Source organism: Gigantopelta aegis, chromosome 10 (assembly GCF_016097555.1).
Source record: "Gigantopelta aegis isolate Gae_Host chromosome 10, Gae_host_genome, whole genome shotgun sequence".
NCBI classification, from domain to species: Eukaryota; Metazoa; Mollusca; class Gastropoda; order Neomphalida; family Peltospiridae; genus Gigantopelta; species Gigantopelta aegis.
Window position 1 is genome coordinate 59,092,768 of NC_054708.1, and position 7,399 is coordinate 59,100,166.

The following is a 7,399-nucleotide window of genomic DNA, read 5'->3' on the forward strand; positions in this document are numbered from 1 at the left end:
AATATATAATAATACTTCTTTAAAACAGAAGTATTCATTACAAAAAGCCAACCTACCCTATCTTAATTTTTTTTGGCACATTCCCCGAAACACATTTTAAAATAATGTTTGAGGCCTAATAACAGTTTGCATCTGGCTGGAAAAGAAAGCCTTTGGTTTTATACTTAGTCACATAAAAGCTGTTGATGCTAAAAGTTGCACCTGCAGAATATTTGCATGGGGTCATCTTCAAATGGCAGCCAGTTAGAAAACCAAATATTTTATTAGCTTGTTTAACCTTTGCTGATATTGCGCTTGGCACACCTGCATTTGTTCTAACTGTTAAAATGTGTGTAATATTAGTTAAGAGATAATTAATATTATTTAAACAGTTTTGCTAATTATAGTGAATATAACAGTTACTTTGTTTTGAGGGCCCAGTGGTAAAGCACTCGCTTGATGCACGGTCGGTTAGGGATCAATCCCTGTCAGTGGGCCCATTCTCGTTCCAGCCAGTACACCATGACTGGTATATCAAAGGCTGTAGTATGTGCTATTCCATTTGTGGGATGGTGCATATATAAAAGATCCCTTGCTGCATTAGGACAAATGTAGCGGGTTTCATCTGATGACTGTGTCAGAATTACCAAATGTTTGACATCCAATAGTCGATGATTAATTAACCAATGTGCTCTAGTGTTGTCGTTAAACGAAACAAATGTTTTAACTGTTTTGAGGGACAAATGAAATTTTTATAAAAAATTAGTTGATGTCAAACACAGATGATGTATGTGAATATTAAGTATAATGCCACGTGCTCTTGTCTAATAAACATGATCACTTTTGTGAAAAGTTGTTAAAGATCCTAATCTTAACCCTAACTGAGACACTTAAACACGGGTTTGAAAACTTACGGAATCTAACCATAGACCTAACCTTAACTAATGCACTAAGTCCAGGGCTTTAGATTGCTCCAAAACTAAGGCGATAAATACTGTGCCCAAAATAACCCTGCCCAGATTAAGTACAAACCAGCCAACCTCAAACTTTTCACCTCAAAACCACTGGAATGGTATGCTTTAATTAAATTAACTTGAAATGTATTTTTGAAGTTAGCAGTTGGTAATAACTAGTGATGTTCCAGTGGTCAATAATTATAATCAAAAATTGATCGGTTTGGTTCTAACGGTGTGATGATCAATTATAAAAAAAACATAATCGATTGTGTGGGAAAATGTTAACTGTAACTGTTCCTCCAGTTTATATGATGAAACTTTATCTAAATATGTTGGGATTGGTGGATGTTTTCATGCAGACATAAAGAAAAAAGATAATTATTACAAGTAAAATTAGCTATCTGATAGGTCTGTCCCACTAAATGCGACAATAGGTGCATATGATTCAAAATCCTTCTTAGGTTCATATAATTCTAACTGATTTTGTATTTTTTTGGAGTGTCAACCGATTATAACTGATGACCGATTATGAAATTTCAACTGATTCCCAACACTAGTAATAAGATTATTGTGTTAAAAAAGACCTTGTTGTACTTGAAACAGACAAAAAAACTAAACACACAGTGTTGTGCCTGAATTAGTGCGATCTAAAGCCCTGATAGTATTGTTGTATTGAATCGTGTAGGACATATTATACTTCATCTTAAACTAACCATGGCCCTAACTGATACTTTTCACCAATATGGCTTGGAATTGCTTAGCTACATGTATACAGGATGTGATACATGGAACCTAACACTAGTGCAATAAGCTTTGTGGGTTTTTATCACTTGACATTTTTCATCTCATAACTTCATTTTCAACTTACTTTTGTAATTATGTAATGTACATGAACATCACATGTTATGAATCATATATATTTTGATGTAATATTAATAAAGAATGTACAGTGTACTGTTTGTTTTTATTCATTAGTCACTGGGTGGCAGTTTTTTTAAGTAGAATATGACACTGTTAATGAGTTGCTCAATAATTACATTCACCATAGTTTATTCATAATTGTAACTTCGTTTCATCAAAAACATTCACCTATTACTGTTTAAAATAGAAGGTGTTTTATGTAAAATCAGTTTTTATTGTTTAAAGGTTGACTTTATTATATAATTATGAACTATGAGCTAAACAGCTAAAATCTATTTTACTGTATACAAAATTGCCAGTAACGAATAAAACGTGTTATTCCTACTTCTGCTTTTAGATAAGTGTTGCATAGCATCGTACAAAATACCTATGCTGCAGGTTTCAAGTTTTATGTAGAAACAAAGATGCCTTATACATGATGTCATTCCACATCGTTTTCAGTATGTACCTACAAAATCAGATCAGGAAAATTGTATTAATTACATCACTATTCATAGAAGTTTACTATTGGTGAACTTTTGTTTTAACCAAAAAGCAATTTTAATGCAGAATTTTTAAATTCGTTTATAAACATATTGGCCCTAATTTACGAAGCCTGTTTATGAGTTACACGCATGTAACTACATACATTTACAATGTTTAAACATCTGTTTATGAGTTCCACGCATGTAACTACATACATTTACAGCGTTTAAAAAATTCAGGCTTCGTAAATTTGGCCCATAATATGTAATGTTATCTCCTCATATTTGACTACAACTTGGCAAATTATTTCTTTTGTATGGTTTTATATTTACTTTATTCTAAAATTAACCTTTAACAATTGCAGTTTTATAATAAACATTACTTTGTTATAAAGTTTACCTTTAAAAATTGTAATTTTATAATAAAATAGTGCAGTATTAAAAAATAGAAATTGTTTTATTATATGATCAGCTATTACTATTTAAAAGTTGTAATTGTTTATAATAAATTATTAATTGCATTTTATAATAAAGTCATTCAGAATTTAAAAATAGTAATTGTTTTATTAGAAGATTGGTTATTACTATATAAAAGTGGTAATTGTTTATAATAAATTGATTATTGTCATGGGTTTGTTTTAAACTCTTTGTTACATGTACATGTAGCTCTGCTATGACATTCATCAACTTGAAGCTATGACATTCATCAACTTGAAGTCTATCTTCTCCTACCGTCTTGATTGAATTGTTCATAAACTTGGTAAATGATCCTCTGGGGCACCTGCAAACTAGCAGAGAGATATTTTTAAAATTTATAAAAAAATTTTTATTGAATTTTAACCTTTTAAATAGAAATTTAACATTAACAATTTAATAGTCTGTCTTCTAGAATTTTTATTGGATAGTTATGAAACTATAAGTATTCTCAGGAACAGTCTTCACACACTAATAGAGTGATAATTTGGAAATTTATAAAAAAAAATTTAATTTAAACATTTTAAATAGAAATTTAACATTGAAAATTTAAACATCTATCATCACCTACAGTTTTTATTGGATATTTCAGAAAAATTGTACTAATGATTGTCTGGGACAGAAATATATTGATAATTTTTTGATTTTTATTGAATGTAAACATTTTAAATAGAATTCCCCTAGAGTTTTGATTGAATAGTTTTGAAACTTAGTAAAAGTATTCTTGGCAATCTTCACAAATTAATAGATACTTTTGAATTTTTATTCAATTTAGATATTTTAAATAGAAATTTAACATTAAAAGTTTAAAGTCTCTTTTCCTAGAGTTTTGATTGGATAGTTCAGAAACTTAGTATAAGTATTATCAAGGGCAGTCTTCACAAACTAATAGAGATATATATTTTAATATTTTATTAAATTTAAAATGTTAAATATACTTTTTTACACTTCTATCTTCTAGTTTTGATTGGATAGTTCTGAAAGTTGGTACTATGATTCACAGACTAACAGAGATACATGTATTTTGGAAATTAAGATTTTTTTTATAAAATTTAAACTTTTAAAGTAGAAATTTATAACTGAAAATGTAAAAGTCTATCTGCTAGAGTTTTGATTAGATAGTTATGAAACTTATTATATGTATTCTCAGGGGCAATTTTCATAAACTTGTAGATATTTTTGAATTTTTTATTAAATTGAAATATTATAAATTGAAATTTAAAAGTCTATCTTATAAAGTTTTGATTGGATAGTTCTGAAACTAGGTATAAGTATTCTCAGGAGAAGTCTTCACAAATTAATAGATACATTTTTAATAGCAATTTAGCATTGAAAATTTAAAAGTTTATCATACCCTAGAGTTTGGATCTTAAAGTTGTTACTATGGTTCTCTGGGGCAGTCTTGACAAACTAATGGAGATATTTTTATTTTTTTTATTAAATTTAAATATCTTAAATAGATATTTAACATTGATAATTTTAAACTCTATCATCTCCTAGAGTTTCAATTGGATAGTTCTGAAATTTAGTACAAATTTTCTGAGGAGCAATTTCACAAACTTATAGATATTATATAATTTTTATTAAATTTTAAATAGAAATTTAACATTGGAAATGAGTCTTTATCTTTTAGAGTTTTGATCGAATAGTTCTGAAGCTTGGTACTATGACTCTTTGGGGCAGTCACTAACAGAAGGATATTTTTGAATTTCTATTAAATGTTTATGAATTTAAATAAAAATAACACTAGGTGGTGATTACAAATTAATGAATTGTATTCTACTGATAAAATGGAAAATTAAATGGCAGGTATTTTACTTGAGAGTAAGAAATGAGAGGGGGAAAAAAGGTAATACTTGTTTTGCAACACCCCAGCAGATTTTTAAACTGCCTAAATGAAATAAGTTTTTCTCACGTATCTTAGTATGCTAGATTTTTATCTTCTGTTGGATTTTTTTCAGAATGGTGGGGTGAATTTTTATGTTGTATATTGAGGATTGGAAATACTGTATATTGAACATGTCATATCATATGTGTTTAAAGAACAAAAAATATATGTTTTTGGCCAGTAAAAAATGGGGTGGGCAATATATACAATTTCATATGGGTAGGTATTAATTTATCAAGGTATAATTAATGCAGTTAAGTAGTATTTTAAGTGGTGTAATATTAAATAAATAAAAGTTAGTCTCCCATTTTACCATATAATTTTAGAATTATTATGGGAAGTAAGCAGTTCTATAGTACTCCACTAAATGTTTCTTTTATAAAATCCAAACAACTTAAAATGGAAGAACTTTAAATTGTAAATATTTGAATGATGACTGGAAAGGTATTAATGTGATGTCTTTTTGTTGTACCAAAAGCACCGAACTATAGTGCTTTCGGTATAAAATCATACATAATATATACTAATAAGACATACCTATATACAATTATTATTAAATTATCTTGTTTTATTATTTGTTTTATTATTTTATTTTTCGAAATGTGCAAATGCCAACATGTTATAAAATATTTATATAAAAAAACATTTAATAATGTTGAGTAACAAGTGATTGTAATATGGAAGCAGGATTACATTATTTTACTATATATGTCTCTAAAGTCTGTCTTAATTAATGCTAATCTTTCTTGTTGGCTTAAAACAATTTTCAGAATATATAGATACCAGTTTTCAAAATCCACAGTAAGCATACCCAGGGCTCACAAGGGAAACATTTTTTGTTTAGACAATTTTCAGATATATTGAGTATTTCCTTAAAAATTATTAAAATATGGTTAATTTAAGAACAATTATTTTAGCCAAAGACTAAATGTTGTAGCCATTTTGTATAAAAATTATCCATTGACTAATTTGGCAATGGATAGCGTGAGCTCTGAATACCGGTATACAAAGACGTTTTCAAAGGAAAACTACAGTTCACGGTCAAGAGAAAAAAGTAAAGTGTGTATCTTAAAGTAAAGTGTGTATCTTAAAGCAAAGTGTGTATCTTAAAGTAAAGTGTGTATCTTAAAGTAAAGTAATATTCTGCCCATAAAACCTTGCACGGAAAACGTTAGAATCAGGGGAAAGAAAGTCTTGAGTATGCATTGGGAGGGAAGGAGGGTGGGTAGGTAACTTGGAGCGACATTCAGTTGCTGCAAAAAGGAGAACACTATAATAAACCAGCATGAATTTCATACGTTCAACAGAAATTCGCCGACTCTTCACATGTCTGCATAGTCGTCAGTTCAATCTGTAGGGTACGAACAGCCGCGACCCTTATTTGAACATCTTTTGATTGTCAGTATTTATTTATTCATTTGTGTATTTATGTATTGGATTATTTATTTTGTTTGAGACAATTTGACATCGGAAATTATGAACCAATGCTCCGTTTAATCTTTTCAACTTGCTTTTTGGTCACCACATGTATGTCTTAACTAAGATTAGTCATATGCATTAAGAGACCAATTTTTCATATTTCATAACCGCTTTAACCCAAAATAACATCCATAAGTGGGGTGGGATGGGGGAATATTATTCATCAAACTAATTTGATTCATAACATTTCTTAAATGACGTGATTAACATGGTAACAAACTCCATTTAATTAAATGTCTATATAAAACTTACTCGTTTCATTAAAACAAAACATTGGTTTCCTATCCTTTTTTTTGGTATTGCATCGCAGTCTACAAAAAGTGTGTGTGTGTGTGTGTGTGTGTGTCTCTCTCTCTCTCTCTCTCTCTCTCTCTCTCTCTCTCTCTCTCTCTCTCTCTCTCTCTGTGATATCACTTTGACTAACTCATTAACTCATGAAATTATTAATAATTAGCTATTAATAACTTTGCAAAATCAAAATAATGTAAAGTGTGCATATTTATGGACTAATATGTAGTGTTTTTCCACGCGGTTGTAAAGCTAAATCATATACACCACAACAAGCAAATCAAATCACACTACCACCCCTTAAATCCACATTCCAAAACAATAAACAGAAATGAAATAAAGATGTTAGACGCAATTATCACGTAACAGATCATACACTAAACTTAATTATTGGCAATTTACCTTCAGTGGTTGCCCTGTATGTTAAAATCGATTATTATAGGTACTACCTGTGTTTATATTCCGACAAATGTCTTTTTCAGTTTGATAAATAGAAAGTAGGATTGTATACTGTATATCTAGAAATGCGTTTTCAATTTGATAAATAGAAAGTAGGAATGCATACTGTATATCTGTTGCTGACAGGTATAAACATTGTTACCTCGAGTTGGGGTGGCTGGTGTCAAAGCTGTGATAGAAGATGATTTTTTAACTGCTTTGGGTTGCATTATTGTTCGAAAGCTTGGACGTGTGCATGTTTTAGTTAAAGACTGGTATTTTGAGGTTCCTCAAATTGCATTTCAAATTGACTAAACTGGGATATCCAGCACGTTCACAACCCATTGTTGATCAGATATTGATTGCCGGGTATTCTTAAATAGCTGCTGTAGTTGTGACGTAACAACGTACTATCTGTACACTTGCTGGGCGTTAACTACGCAGTAACAGAGGACAGAAATATTTTTAGTTTAAATCGCTTTAAAAGGTAAGCATTCTGCTAAATGTTTATA

The 7,399-nt window shown here is 29.6% G+C and overlaps 1 protein-coding gene across 3 annotated transcripts in view; it reads left to right on the forward strand.

Annotated features, from left to right (window-relative positions):
* The first annotated feature begins 7,046 nt into the window (after positions 1–7,046).
* The window catches only part of LOC121382580, a 23,760-nt gene continuing 23,407 nt past the window's right edge, over positions 7,047–7,399 (forward strand). The window contains exon 1 of one of the 3 annotated variants that reach the window (XM_041512069.1): positions 7,047–7,374. The gene's annotated coding sequence lies outside the window, so the exon portion shown is untranslated. The remainder of the gene's footprint in view (positions 7,375–7,399) is intronic. The other 2 variants (XM_041512067.1, XM_041512063.1) reach the window with 2 other exon arrangements.